The following is a 16,695-nucleotide window of genomic DNA, read 5'->3' as shown; positions in this document are numbered from 1 at the left end:
CTGAGTCCCACAGAAAAAAACCTAACTACTAAAGGGATTAATAGTAGGAAAAGGGGCTAAAGGCCCACACAAACTAAAAAGCCAACAAGTCCCTAATTTAAAACAATTTAACTACCTAAACTGTCTAAACTATCTAAAAATAATGGCACTAATGCACACTACATATATATATCAAAAAGGAAAACTTTTTAAAAACTTGCTGTTAATTCGGTTTCTAAAATGGTCCGAGCTATCTGGATCACCGAGATCTCTCTTGCCGCGGCAAACTAGATCTGAGGTAATTCTAGCAGTGCATGGTGGGTTAAGGGGCTGGTCTCGAGCTACTTGCAAACCTTGAGCTTGCTATCGGCCGTGTCGGAGCTGAGGATCGGCTCCAACCCATCAGTGAGAATAATCGGCGAGATTAACAACTTCACATTGAAGGTTCTCTAGCAGAATGTCTGGTAAAGTAGCCTGGAGAAGGAGGTCGTCCAGGTATGGAAAGATTTGAATACCCCTGAATCTACAGAAGACAGTTACAGAAGGTAAGCATTTTGTGAAGACTCTTGGTGCCTTAGACAGACCAAAAGGCAAGGCAGAAAATTAAAAATGGGAGGAAACTATAGTAAAATGCAGACATTTTCCTCTGAATAGGAGACGCCACGAAGGCCTGTGGAAGAATGAGAGGGAGCAGGGTGTTTAAGGTTAGCATACAGGAAGGTTGGAACCTTCAGAAAGGTGTTTAGATGTGACAGATCCAAGGACCATCATTTTTGGGGGCTAGAAACATTCTTGAGTAGAATCCTTTTCCACTTTGGGAAAATAGATACTTCTTGAATGGTTCATTGAGAAATCAAGGTTTGAATCATCTGAGCAAAAAATTCCAGCTGGTCTCTTGGAGGTTGAGGAATGCCCTCGTAGGTAAGAAGAGTTTTCTATACCATGAAATATCCTCTGTGTATGATAGAAAGAACCCAGGAGTCTTGGGTGATCAGGTTGCAAGCAGGAAGAGACAGGGAAAGACATAAGGGTAGTGAAGTCTGACTGCAAAGAGGCAGATAGTCACAGACTGCCTGGCTTGCTCGGAAAAGACTGCTTCTGAACAGGAGAAGTAGTAGAAGTCTTGGCATTGTAAGATTTTCTGGCACTTCTTTTACCCCTGGATGAAGAAGGTCTAGGTTGCTTCTTAACAAAGGGAGTCTTAGAAGGGTAGTTCCTTTGAAATTTTGGAATTGGGGGGACAAAAATATGTTTAAGGTCCTGGAGCTCCTTACCCTTCTCTTGCAAAGGACTTAAAAAGTTCTACAGCTGCATGTCCAAACAAGGTCTTGGCATCCAATGGAGTGTCCATTATGTTTGCGTTATCATCTGGTAGTGGCTGGAGTCTCAGCCAAGAGTACCTCCTCAAGACAGCCAGATGCAGCAGCTCTGGCATATGTTTCATATGCATCATAGCTGCATTTAATGGAATGATGTGTCACTTATGAGGAACTCAAAATGGAAGAAAGCTATGATTTAATGCCTGAGTCAGGAAACTCAGAAATGAGCTGAGTGGCTTGAGAAAGGAGGGCTAAGACATATTTGGTCATACGTGTTTGGTAGTTTATAGCCATAAAAACAAGAGTGGCCATAGTATACACTTCGCCAGCCTTTCCATAACTTTACTCGCCTTATCCAAGGGGAGAAGGGAAGTTGAAGGCAAAAGCTTTGAGGGCTTATCAGCAGCCACTGAGACTGTAGTTGGATCTGCAGAAGGGCACTTAAATAAAAACTTGCAGTCTTCTGGCACTTTGTAAAATTTATCTGGCCTTTTAGGGACAGAAGATTGGAGTCTAGACATATAGAAGCAGAGGAGAAAGCATAAAAAAATGGTACCACTGGAGGTACTGCAGATGGGAAGGGGAATCCATCTGTAACAGGTCCTAATCCTTTTTGCACCTCAGAAACTGGAGACCAATCCCACTTAAAAAAAAAAAAAAAAAAAAAAAAAAAAATTCTCATTTTCACAATTGTCTCACCAAAAGTAATATCCTTCCCAGAAGATTCTGTGCCATTTGATTCCTCCACTGGGGAGGCATACCCCAATGGGAGGAAATCTGGGCAGAATATACCAGTGATTCATCGCCAGAGGAATCCTCTTCATCTGAGGAGTCCTCAACCCTAATTCATTTTTGAGGAGAGCCTGGAGAAGGGAGAGAGACCCCTTTACACTGCCTAAAGGCCATTAAGGCATTAAACAGCCCTTGGGAAAAGACTTGCCAATCTGCTGAATGTTCCTGAGAAGCATGTTTTGTTTTCTGTTTTTTTTTTTTTTTTTTTCTTTAATGGAACATCCAAGCAGTGATAGGTCAAAGGACCCAACGTATGCCTACATTCAATAATGTTGCTTGGAACCTCTTCACATACAAAAACATGTGGCATTCCGCGAGGACCTTGAGAGACTGAGCCTGGGTTACCCTAGTACGTCTTTGTGGACATCTGCATTTCCCCCGAGGACGTTCTAGCAGGATCCTTTGCAGCCTCCACTATGGTACCCACGGAAGAATTACCAGCTTCCTCTGGACAGCTTTCTGGGCCAACATCAGCCTTGGGAGAGATGTCTGGAATTGGAGGAGCAGCAGAGACCTCAGACTTAGATTTATTGGCCTTTTTTTAAAATGGGCTCCCGAAGGGCCCAGCGTAACTTCCATGACGTTGCGAGCTAAATTCTTAAGGCATTGGTTCCCTAACTATAAATTAAGAGAAGTGAGGTAGCTGCAAAGGGTCAAATGGTACAGGAAATATGGTTGGGGCTATGGCCTAAGCAAAAAAAAAAAAAACACAGGTCATCGGAATCCTAATGTGGAATTTGCCCATTGTAAGAGACTTCCTTTGTGGAGACTATCCTCAGGATAGATCCTGGAAACTACAGACACTGAGTGGGGCACTAAACAAGTTTCAGATGTACAGAAAGGATACGATCAATTACTGGAAGTGAGGCCCTCCAAGTCTTCAGTTTTGCCTCCTGTTCTGGAAGCCTTTTTGGATGCTTCTGTCCCGACTTCCTCTAAACCAGATTCACAGCCACCTGCCCCTAAGAAACCAGAAGAGCTCTACAAGGTGTCTGAGAAATGAAATTGAAATTCCTGTACAAATGTCTATTTGCAGACCCCTCAGTTTTCACTCTCTCTGGGGATAAATGTATCAAGCTCAACCCTGTACCCATCTGACAGGAACAGCATGGTTATGGACAGGTATAGCAAAAAAAAGTCTCGCTCTGCCACTGTGGCATTTAGAGTCGTATAGCTGTGGTGTTGCCTCACAGCAAGAGGTTCTCGGTCCGATTCTCGGCTGGAGCGTCTTCTCTGTGGAGTCTGCATGTCCTCACTGCGGTCGAGTGACATTTAAAGACATGCAGGTAGGTGCGTGCATGAATGGGTGTGCCTTCGTTGAAGGTTGGGTGTCGGGCTGGTACCTCAGCACCATCAAAATCTATTGCCAATCATAAGTGGACTGGCTTTCCGCTGTGGCGACCCCTAACCGGAAAAAGCCGAAAGACATTACTAAATACCAAACAAGATAACTAAATATTTATCCATTTCAGAAAACCTGAATGATTATTTTTTTTTTTTTTTTTTTTTTTTGTCTTTGTTGACCAAGAAATTCTGACTGAGCAGGGCCCATTTTCAGTAGAGGCCTGAGCAGGGCCCATTTTCAGTAGAGGCCTGGGAAGAAAAGCTTCAGAACAGTTGATTAGTTTACATTTTAAATTTATATTTTTATATGATTTCTCATGTAGGTAATATGACATTATGTACTCAGGGGGTTCCCCTTTATAATCACGAAATAGTAAAATCTCAAATTTCAGTATTTCGTGACCATAAAGGCGAAACCTTCACAATCCCGAACACACAGCATGCACAACACCCACACTATAAAACAAAAACACACAAAAACAAAACACCACACATCTGCACTACACATAAGCAGGGGGGTTGCACCCCCCCCTGCAACCCCATGTGGGGAGCTGCGAGACACACACACACGCACCCTACTTGTAAATAAATATACTAATGCCGAGATTGCACAAACAGTAAAAGACAGTACACTCACACTCGGACATTCCACAGTCTCTCACACACACAACAAACACCAACACATCCCACCATTACACACATACGTCCACCTTCCTACTCCAACCCACACATACTGTAAGCCTGTTTCCTACCTTTCCTGTAACTAGTGTAGTCCAGATACAGATTTGCTGTATCCAGGACTGTATGCAAGCTTCTGAGCCCCCCCCCCCCAAGCCTTTCTGTGTTGGAGAGAAGCCTTCTAGCTTATCCGTGGGAGTGGTAAGCACTAGGTAACCTGTCTACCACATAAGGAGTGGTTCTGGCCCAGAAATTGTAGTTATTGGCCGTTTGGGCAATCTTTTCCATATCTCTCAACTTTCTGATTTGAAAGTCTGCATTTGCACTTGTTTCTGTTCTGTAACTTGTCTAGTGCAGATACAGATTCTTAGTTTTAGTACTTAAATTTGCTTATTCATGCTCAGCACGTGTTCAGAACTTGTAAGCACTAAATAAGCAACTATAGCATTCAACCTTCCTCATTACCTAGAGGAAAACGGTTTTTGTACTTAACTTTTCTCACTTAGAGAAAAACAGCTCTTGTACTCACTTTCCTCGCGTATCTAGAGGAAAATAGTTTTTTATTCCGACATCTCCAAGGGTCAGCTCCCAGTGTTCTCTCCTGTCTATCTGATGAATCTGGGCATCTTGAGGCAATGTAGAAATTGCCTCATGTACACAGACAACCCTCTCCTCCTACCACCCAACACTACAACCTGTGAGAGATGCGCTTATCTAGCCAAACTGGAGGTAAAGCTCTCTCCAACCAAGACTGAACTTGACGGTCAAGAGGAGAAGGTAAACATTTGCACCACACCACACTCATCACATAGTCTCACTAAGTCTACACCACCAAAATCCACACATAGTAACACAAAAACATTTGTGGAGGCTCTCAGTAATAATCTGTCTAAGCAACAGAGACCTCCAAAGCAGAAACACAAGCAGCCTCCATCCCCCAACACAACCCAAATGACACACAGCCCACAGACTCAGTGTGCCACTCAACCACAGCCAATAAGGCAAAACAATGTACTCAACACACTAGTCATAGGTGACTCTATAGTCAAGCACACTGATGTCCCACTCACCAGGCTAAACAAGGAGAAGGTTACTGTCAGCTGCCTGGATCCACCACATAACCCACGCACTCAAGTCACTCCACAACAAGTACATATATGACACTGTCATTGTCCATGTTGGTGTGAGCGACCTGAGATATACCTCCCTGGACTACATGAAAATATGGAAGAGCTCTCCGATCTTGTAGCCCAGGCAGGTATGACCCTAGCCTCGAGTAGCATTCTGTCATCGCCCAAAATTATACTGCAGTACAAGGACAAAATGATTGACTTCAACAATTGTCTATGCTTCTGGTGTCATTCTAAGGGGATCCAGTATCTGTCTTATTGGGATAACATGGTCGACGGACCACAATGCTTTGCTGGAGATGGCCTGCAGCTGTTGCCCCTGGGATTCCAGATACTGGCTAAGGCTCTTGCCGCCCCTATAGTGCCTTTTTAGGCAAGGTTCAAATGACAAATTCACCACCGTAACAGGAACAGGCAAGCAAAAACTGAGGGTAATGCTACTTGATGCTTGAAGTCTAAATCTCAAAAATGCACTCACTCGAGGCACTCCTTAAAATGGAGAACATCGATATCTGTGCAGTGACTGAGACCTGGCTCAAGGCTCCAGAGAGCACCCCTGCACTACCAGGCTGTAACTCATACCACACTTTTCGGCCATGTAACCTGGACCGAAACACCAAAGGCGGAGGTGTGTCCATATTCATTAAGGATATCCACACCTCCAGGCTAGTTACTCAACATAATGCATCCGAGGTTATCCAAATGCAACTAACTCTGGGCAAAACTGCAATCCAAATTGTAGCTTGCTACAAATCCCCCACCATGCCCCAGGATTCCCACTCTTATTTTCTTGATGTATTGGAAAATATTGGGGTTCAACCAAACACCCTAATAATGGGCGACTTCAACTACCCCACCATTAACTGGGAAAACTACTTGTGTACCAACTCCTTAGCTCAACACTTTCTGGAATTCATAAACTCCAATGCCCTGGATCAACTTATCCACACCCCCACCAGGGGCAACAATATCCTGGACCTAGTCATTACCAACTTGAGTGACCGATGTTCCACACCTGAAGTCTATTCCTCGTTGGTCCGATCCAACCATAAGCTAATCACCCTTGATATCTACATCCTGCCCTCCCCCCATTAAGGAAACCATGGTAAAAAATTTCTCCAAAGCCAACTTCATGCTTCTTAAGACAGAAGTGGTAAACTTCATGACACCTGTGCAGATGGACAGTACAGTTACAACTGCTGAATCCTACACAAATGCACTCTATAAGCACTTACACAAGTGCATGGATCGTGCTATCCCAAACAGAACCAAGACGCTATCCTCCAAAAAAAAACAAAAAAAGCCAATCTAGTGGTCCCCTGCCATAAACAAACCATACAACAGAAGGAAGAAACTGTTGCAAAAGAGAGTAAAATCCCATGAGTGGAGGAGCTCCTTGGTCAGCCTCAGTAAGAAGCGGAGATCCCTTTATAAGATCCTCCAAAGCTAGCTACGAAAACAGAATCGCCACTAATTCTAAGGACAACCACAAAGCGTTCTATAGCTATGTCAAGAATCTCGATGGCAACACCCAGATCTGCTCTGAGTTACAGCACAACGGCACAAAAATTACAGAACCAACTGATATTGCCAACATCCTGGCAGATAGGTTCAGTGCTAACTTTACCCCCCCCCCCCCCAAAGGGCCCATATTTATACAGGAAGAATGCAGAGTCCCTGTAATCACAACTAAACAGGTAAAAGCTGCACTCTCTAAAACCAAAAATGCAGCATCCATGGGACCAGACAACATCCCAGGCTGAGTTTTACATGAACTTCAGAACAAACTGGCTCCCCACCTAAGCACCATGTTCAATAATAGCCTCACAGCAGGCTTTGTGCCCACTAAATGGCACACAGCAACAGTTATCCCACTCCACAAAGGGAGAGCCACCACTGATCCTGGGAACTATTGCCTTATTAGCCTGACGAGCCTGGTCTGCAAGGCCATGGAACGTATCATCATGGAACCACCAAACTCTGGATCCCACCCAGTTTGGGTTTGTGAAAGGCAGATCATGCCTCCTGAACCTGATCAACTTCTTTGAGGCAGTCACCAAAGCCATAGCTGAGGGTAAAGTGGTTCACACAGCCTGTCTTGACCTCGCCAAGGCTTTCTACACTGTCCCCCATTCTGGAATTATAGCTAAACTCAATAAACTAGGTATAAATCCCTACATCACAAGATGGGTTGCCAACTGGCTCACTGACAGAATCTACACTGTAAAAGTTGCAGACTCCAAATCTGACCTCAAACCAATGACAAGTGGAGTACCACAGGGTTCAGTCCTGGGACCTCTCCTGTTTGGTATCTACTTCTCTGAAGTACAGGCTAACACAGAAGGCCTCTGGCTAACGAAGTTTGCAGATGACTGCAAACTAGGAGCCATAGACACGTCCCCAAATGATGTGGACATCCTACAGAAGGGACTCGCTGAGACAGATGCCTGGTGTCAGAGCCATGGCCTCAAGCACAATGCCAAAAAGTGCAGTGTCATCCCCTTTGGTAAAAACTCTGTACCCATGAACTACCACATAGGCAGCAGTCTTCTTAACACTGAATGTGTGATAAGAGACCTTGGGACCCAGGTAGACAATAGTCTTTCCTTTGATAGTCACATCACCACAGTAGTCAAGAAGTCCTTCTACGTGGCATACCTCATCATAAAAGGGTTCTCATCCAGGAAAAAAAGAGGTCATTGTTCCCCTCTACTTGACACTCATTAGACCCATTATAGAGTACAACTCCCCTTTTGGAATGTACCTCACAAGACATCTGCAGCAGCTGGAAAGGCCACAGAAGTACCTCACAAAGAGGATTACTGGCCTCAAACAAATGCCCTACACTGACCGTCTCAAAAAAAACTCCAGCTTTACTCTGTAACATATCGCCTACTCCTAGGTGATCTTTGCCTAATACATGCTGTGCCAAACCCAAAGCTGTTGGGCATGCTGCACCTAAAGAAATACCAATCCCTCCGAGCTACATGCTCTAGGGACCTAAATCTTGTCACCACAATAAACAGGACATGCTGGAGGGATAGATTCCTGTCCCAGAGACTTCCCATACTCTAGCAGGCTACCTATCTATGTCAAGCAAAGTTCTTCATTAGCACTCTTCAAGAAAAATCTTGATGAGTGGATGGGAAATAGGAAATACACCCCGGGTATCACTTCTGTGTGTCTGCTCAACAGTGGCACAGGAAAATAACTTTCTTGGGTGGCGTAAGCCAGGGAACCTTGTTGGCTAGGCTTACATAGACCCTTGGTCCGATAGCCTAGTACCTACCTATGAACTACGCCAAACAACATCCAAACCAAACAGTGCACATCACGTAATGTGAAGACATAACCGCGAATTTGAGATATTCAAATTCGCGATTATGCACTTTTGACATTTTAAAAATTTGCCTTTATGGTCGCGAAATACTGACATTTGAGATTTCAGTATTTTGCAATTATAAAGGGGAAACCAGTCAGGGACATAGTAGTACTATTCAGATCTAGTGGCATTACTTGTATAAAGTACAAGTTTTATAGATTTTCAGGTGGAAGTAAAACACATTTTTGTGTTCAGCAATTAAAAGCACAGTGTGTTTTTGATGCCGTTAGTGTCGAATTAAGGTCTATTAATAAATTTTATTGGGGTAAAGACATCTATTTATAGTGTCCAGTGTTGATAGATTTATGAGGCAGATGAACTGAAATGTAAAGGATAGGGAAGAGAGAGGAGTATATCTGCTCTAATAATATGACACAAAGTTTAAGTACAAGAGAGTGGTGTAAGAAGGCATTTTATTTTAAAAAGAAATATTAGAAATTTTAAAAGGAATTTTTGGAATGGCATTACTTGTATAAAGTACAATGTGTTATGGCTTGTTAGAAAAAAAGGTTATTGAGGTACTGGGGTTCATAAAAATTGCATGAGAGAGAATGAAGGCCTGAGTACCTTAAGCGTGGTGATATTCTCATCTTGGTGATCTAGAACATAACCAGGAGCAGAATCAGTCCCTGGCTAAATTTTAGTATTCTGAACATAAACCCTAACCTGCCTGAGAGAGTTTGAGTCCTAGGGTACATCACAGCTGCAGTTTTGATGGTGCCATATGCCAGTTTGCACATTAGGAAGATCCAGTGGTTCTTAGTCCCTGTGGTCAACACATTGTCACCCCCTGGACTTCTAAATCCCTCTCTTGCCATTTCTAAAGTGGGAACTACCATGGTGGATATCCCAAGTGCAACTCAATGCAGTTCCATTCCTAGCAGCTACTCCCACCCAAGATGTACTCCTGACTCATACGCCCTGGCTGGAACAGTGGTCACCCAGAGAACTCCAGGAAAGGAACGCATCAACGGTCAAGGGGTACCAAGTCTTACTAGTTGTGCAGGCTAGCTCTGATGGCATGGGAAACGGCTATAGAAAGAAACCTGTCCCTACAGGCAGTTTACCAACTTTCAGAGGATAATGCTGTTGCAGACGACCTTGGTAGATCCAGAAAAGATGTACCTCAACACGACACACTGTGAAATTACATGAACCAGAAAGGTAGCAAATGGAACAATGGACCAAACCAGTTCACTGATGACCCGGAACACTTGTATAAAAAACTTGTTTATTCATAAAAAAAAACACATACAATCCACTGAGTTTAGTGCTTTCCAACTGGAACTTCCTCAGAACTCAAAAATTACTCTGAAACATGAAATATCACATGTTCATAAGCTCCAATAAAAATAATTTGTATTCTAAATGCTTATTTCAGCAGAGGGAGTATGGATAAACTATCATTAAGACCTGGATGTTGGGTTGCATTTAGTATAATTTGCCATTTAAGTTTAGCTGACACTCTCCAATTGGTCATGTCAAATATCTTGTATAACTGATGTTCGAAAAACTCTAGGCCTTCACTATGGGGAATAGCAGAGAATAAATTCTTGACATCAATGGTAACAAAAATACCATTGGGATTATATACTAAGTGTGGGTGTTGTACACAATGTCCTTTTATTTTGATCAGTGATCACTTTACAATAGCCAACATTATGTTTTTGGTTAAGGGGAGGTATAATTGTGAGACCAAAAACGTTGTTTGCATGGCACAATGTTCACTATGCTCAAGTTTCTACGTAGGGAAAACTATGAGAAGGTTATGTGAGTGTATTTATGAGCATTGATTAGATATTAAGAATTGTAAAATGAGTAATGCTTTATACAGACATTTAATAGATAATCCCACTCATTCTTTCAAGTTCATGGTTGTGGAAAAGTTGGTTAAGGATTTGCAAGGGAGGGTAGTGGATGAACATCTGAATTTGGCTGAACTTAAATGGCAAATTATACTAAATGCAACCCAACTTCCAGGTCTTAATGATAGTTTATCCATACTCTCTGTGCTGAAATTAAAGAGTTGAGTAGAAATTATTTTTATTGGCGCATATGAACACGTGATTTTAACAATTTCACATTTAAGTATTTCATGTTTTAGAAATTCCATTTGGAAAGAAAGCGCTAAACTCAATGGATTGTGTGTTTTTTATGAATAAACAAGTTTTTTTATACAAGTGTTCTGGGTCGTCAGTGAGCTGGTTTAGTCCATTGTTCCATTTGCTACCTTTGTGGTTCGTGTAGATCCAGAGAAGATCCCCAAACACTGATGTTGCACGGAGAGGTCTTCCTGGACATAGATTCTCCTAAAAATACAGAGGGACAAACCCCAAAATATTGCTAGTGACTCCCTTTTGGCTCAGCCAGCATTGTTTCTCCCTTCTACTCCATGTGGTAATCAGCAATCACTTCAACTTACCCCACAAAGTGGACTTACCCACAGAACAAGGGTTCTGTGATTCACCCCAACCTTCAGGCTCTCAGCCTGGAATCTCTGGATGACAGACTCTTGATTCCTTTTGCACTCCAGTTTTCAGAGGATGTGTTCCTGGTACTCCAGAAAGTGAGAGAACCTACTACTACTATAAAATCCCACATCTCAAAGTGGAAAAGAAGTTGTCTGGCTTACTACCACATCCGATCCTTGCTTACCTGCTGTTGAATCAACCTTTGCTGTCCACAATTGAAGTCAAACCGTTTTTGAAAAGAGCCCTTCACCTCAACCCTCCATAAAGGCTATTACTCCTTCCTGGCATCTGAACTTTGTTTGGGAAAAACTTACATTGCCTCCATTTGAAACTGCAGCTTCAGCGTCATTGCCTCCATTTGAAACTGCAGCTTCAGCTTCACTAAAATTCTACATCTGGAAAAGTTCTACTTGTCACCCTTGCTTCATCTAGAAGGGCTTCTGAGCTGCAAGCTCGTATGGTGATCCATCTTTTCCTTACCTTTCATAAGTATAGGGTGTCCTAAAGGGCTAACCCCCTCCTTGTGCTCGAAGTAGTAAAATAAATGTCTTTGAACCAATCTATTCTGTTGCTAACATTTTTCTCTAGTCCACAAAACAGAGGTGAGAGAATTCTAGACTCCAGGGATGTGCATAGGCAGCTTAGATTTCACCTGAAAAAATTTACCATTCAGAAAGTCTGATAAACATTTTTTTTATTTCCTTCCAAGATAATAGGATGTGAAGCTCTGTTTCCAAACAGACCATTTCCAAATGGATTTCTAAGTCTTTTCTCCTTCTGTTATACCTTCCATGATGAGACTCTGCCAACCACAGTGAAAGCCCACTTCACCAGAGCAGTCTCCATCTCTGGTACCTTTTTCAAAGACATCGATTCCAGACCCATCATGGACACACTCACTTGGAGCTCTGTATACACTTTCATTACAGAGTACATGGATTTTCTCAATTTAGAACCTCTTTCACTACATCTGTCCTCTTGAGACTGCCAGCATCGACATAGCCAGTCTCACCTCCCTCAACAACTGTTAACTTTGGGAATCAACTACAACTATTGGAATACTGCAACAGTCATTAGTAGGACATCTACTGTTATGGTAAGTTCTTACACAACTATACTTTTCCCTGCTGGAGGGGACAGCCTGTGAGTATAAAGGAAATAATTCATCCTCACTGGCTAGCTGGCTGGGGAAGCAGCTTCTGAATCATGAGGCAAGATGTCCTTCGTGTTTCACTGTTGCAGTCATTACATTTGGGTTATCTGCTTGCAGTAGCCCTCAGTCAGCCTGATTAACAAAGTCTTGGGTCCTGCGTCGGTTGCTGTCTCTTCTTCCGTGACGTCAGGGGTATAAAACATGCAGCCGACGCCATTACATCAGTCTTTCTTGCCGTGCGGTACCCGAAGCAGAAGCAGTTCGCAAGTGCCGGTCAGCAGACTCCTGAAATTTTCATTTTTGAGTTTCAGAATCGAAGTATTCAACTAAAGCTAAGTACCCCATTGGGGAAACTTTTTTTTTTTTTTCTTGCTCCTTACCGATGTCAGTAAAAGTTAATAATTGCATTACTTATGGAAAGCAAATACCTCACAAAGATTTTCATTCGTACTGTATTCCTTGCCTAGGCCCTGACCACAACGTACCTTGCTGTCAGTTTTGTGCTTTATTTAATCAGCGCACTATCCGTCTGTATATTTTCGCCTCTAAATATTTCGGTTCTCTGCTTAATTATCCAGAAATGTCGTCGGTTAGCCATCCGACTACTGGGATTCTGAAAAAAACGCAAAGATAAAGACAGAGATAGGCTCCCTAGGTCCAAAGCTGCCGATGACGCTTCTCCTAAGCCAGTCACCAGTTCGCCAGTACTCAGTGAGGTGCTTTCGCAGCCCCTGATACCCCCTACTTCTGATTCACAGGCTTCTACTGAGACTCGGAGTCTGGTATGCCGTGAGAAGCTTCAACTGTGCAACTTGCGGATGTCTCTACCTTTGATGGGTCCAGAGCAGCTGTGCAGACACCGGCTTCTGAGGGTGTATTCAGGCCTACGGACTTGCATATTAAACCGACGCCTCCTTCTTCCTTTAGGCCTAAATCTCGAACCATGTCTAAGAAACTGACGCCCAGACCGCATGGTCAGGCCTCTATGCCTAAAAAACAAATAAGAATGGCTGAAGATCTTATAACTCTAATCAGGGGAAGCCAACCTCCCCCCTTCTAAGAGACCCAGGGCTGAAGTTGTTTATGAATCTTCTGACCAAGATGGATTTGCCCTTATCTACTTATGAGGATTCTGATGCAGAGGGCTCTATTCCCTCTGCTTCTCCTCCAGAGGATTTTTCTTTTGGTGAAACCTTGCATATACTGTAAGGGAGCATTTCCACTGGGAAAGCCAGGATTTTTCTGATTCAAAAAAGAGGCTTGGGGATTTCTTACTCCTGCCTCAGCATAGGCCTTTAGCTATACCTCCTGTACTAGGTATTGTTGATGATGCCTTTTCAGAATCTAGTTTGGCCCCTGATTCTTTGCCCCCTGCCCCCAAAAAATCTGACAGATATTACAGGGCTCCTGATTCACACAAGTTCCTTTTTAAAAATCCTGTTGTGGATCCAGCGACTATTTCACAGGGACCCAAGGGCATTAAGGCCTCTACTGCTAAAAATCCTACCTCTTCTGATAGAGACTCCAGGGCGCTGGATAGATGGGGTGAGAAGGTTTACACTTCTGCAACCTTGGCCATTAGGGCTTTAAACTGCCAGTTTCATATGTTAAAGTATCAACAACATGTTATTAGATTGCTTAAACAGAAAATTATGTTGATTCCTGACTCTGCTGAAAATAAAGAATTACAGGATTTAATGCATTCTGCTGAACAGGTTGGAAAACATACTTTGCAATGTGGATTTGATTCATTAGAGGCCTCTTGCAGGGCTGCTGTAACTGTCTGTGCTCAGAAGGCATGCTTGGCTTAAGGAGCAATCTTTGCCTGATAATGTTAAAGCTAAACTGTTGGATGCTCCCTTAAATCAGGATCGTCTGTTTTGCAACAAAGCTGAAGAAGTTCTTAAAAGATGGAAGCTGAAGCTAAATCTATGCAAACTGTTAAAGATTTCTTACAAGTTCAGCCTCCTAGATTTAGTAGGCACTGGCCCTCTAAGAATTGGTCCTTTCCAGCCCCTTCCAGGTCTTCTCAAGCCAAACCCAGACACAGCAGAAACCCCAGGTTTCAGTCCCAGGTGGCACACATGACTAAGCAGTGGGGGGTTTCCGCACCTAAATCTGGGAGTAGTAAGACTCCCCCCTATGGAAAACCATCTCCATGACTTGCTTTTAAAAATTCCAAGCACTTCTCAACTGAATGCTCCTTTAGGCAGAAAGATTGGTTTGCAGGCCAGAAACTGGGAACTCATTACCCAGGACAAATGGGTCTTAAATATAATGTCCCAAGGATACAGATTTCACTTCCACACTTTACCAACACCAAGCGGGTGGCCATATCTACCCCCAAATCAGTGGGCAGAGGCCCAAAAGCAAGTACTTTCTCTCTAGCATGGGGGCTATTCAGTTGGTACCAGAAGAGGAAAAGGGACAAGGCTTCTATTTGAGACTTTTCCTGGTACCCAGAAAAGACAATGCACGGCGTCCTATACTGGATCATTCTACTCTAAACACCTACTTGGTGATTCCAGAATTCAAGATGCTGACTCTTCACCAGTTGCTTCCTATGCTGGGCAAGGATGCCTGGTTGGCAACGCTAAATTCAAAAGAAGCCTACCCTGCACATCCCTGTCAGGGAGACTTGCAGAAGATACCTACGCTTCAAAGCAGGCTGCATGCACTATCAGTTCTCTGCACTGCCCTTTGGCTTATCTACTGCGCCCAGGGTATTCACAAAGTGCCTAGCTCCAGTCAGTGCATTTTGCAGGCAAAGAAATATGCAAATATACCCATACCTGGACGATTGCCTAATCCAGGCAGAAAGCCAGGCTATACTTTTTGAATTATCTGGCCTTTGTACAAAGGGTGTTGACTTGTCTGGGGTACACCATACATGGAAAGAAATCACAACTGGTACCCTGTCAACAAATTATATTCCTGGGAGCAAGCTTGAATACAAGTTCCCAGATGGCTTTTCTCACGCCAGAGAAACTGATTCATTTGACAGCCTACTTCAAACAAGTGGCCACAACCTGCTATCTGCAAGGCAAATGCTACAAGCATTGGGGTTCATGGCCTCCTGCATTCTTCTAATTCCATATGCAAGACTGCATATGAGGAAACTACAGTGGTACCTAAAAAGCCTATGGTGTCAACATTCTCAGTACCTTGCTTCTATCATACCTTGCCTGCACCTAGAGTTTCTTTGGTGGGCAGAGGCCTGCCACCAAAACAAGGGACTACCATTCACACTACCCCCTGCTTTATAACTTTGTATTTATATAGTAAAGTGCTTCCCATTGGGGGGGGGCACCTGACATCTGGGGCAAGAAAAACTGATGTAATGGCGTCTGCTGCATGTTTTATACCCCTCACTAACTGACGTCATGGAAGAAGAGAGACAGCAACCGACGCAGGACCCAAGACTTTGTTAATCAGATCGACTGAGGGCTACTGCAAGCAGATAACCCAAATGTAATGACTGTGACAGTGAATACACTCTAACGTCTACATTTATGGTAACTGTACACAACTGTACTTTTTTTACTGCCATTATTATGATTATTTTCAGTGGCAGATGTACCAAGGAAGCTAACGGCTATGTGTATTTTTTTTTTCTAGAGTATGGAGCAGGCAAATGACTTCTTAAAACCACCAATACATTTATTAATATCAAAATAAATGAGATATAAGCACTTTCGTCTCTATTCCACAATTTACAGAGACTTCATCAAAAGTCATCTCCCTTGTCACACCAATCTGCCTACCCAGCATCTCTGATCGTTCATCCCTTAGGGAATCCCTAAAGTACACCAACTCACCATACTCCCAGAAAATGTTCCCAGTTAGCTCTTTCTTCTCCATCATACCTCCAGCATTTGTTGTCTACCTGAGGAAAAATACTCTGGAGTCTACTTGGGGTATAAAATTATCTATGTAAACATTTCCAAGCAAAAATCTTAAATCTTCTAGATTTTGTTGGATATTTGGGGGACGTATATCCTCCCATTGTTTGTGAATTGCTTATCCAATCTTTCTTCCCAATCCTTTCTAACCTCCTCCTGATTGATTCATATAGTTATCATGCAATATTTTATTATCCCACTTGACTCTTCTCATCTTATCATGTCTCCATAAATATGGATATTGCTGAACCAATTCATATGTGGCTACATAATTTACCACAATTATCTTTGTTTTACCTTCATTAATTTTGTATCCCGAAAAGATTTGAAACTGTCTCAAAATGTTCCACAACAGTGTAATGTCTCTTTCTGGTTTTGTCAGGTATAAAATAATATAATCTGCAAATAGTCAGTTTTTCTCGACTACCATACCAATTAAAACCTTGAATTTTTGAGTCCCTTATCTTCTTTGCCAATAGTTCTAAATGTGATGAAAGGAGATGCTGCCAGCACAGCTAGCAGAGATTTTGTAAATAATTATCTTA

The sequence above is a fragment of the Protopterus annectens genome, chromosome 16.part0 (assembly GCF_019279795.1).
Source record: "Protopterus annectens isolate FY-2018-M chromosome 16.part0, PAN1.0, whole genome shotgun sequence".
In the NCBI taxonomy this organism is placed as follows: domain Eukaryota; kingdom Metazoa; phylum Chordata; order Ceratodontiformes; family Protopteridae; genus Protopterus; species Protopterus annectens.
The sequence above is the reverse complement of the archived record's forward strand: the minus strand, read 5'-3'. Positions refer to the sequence as shown.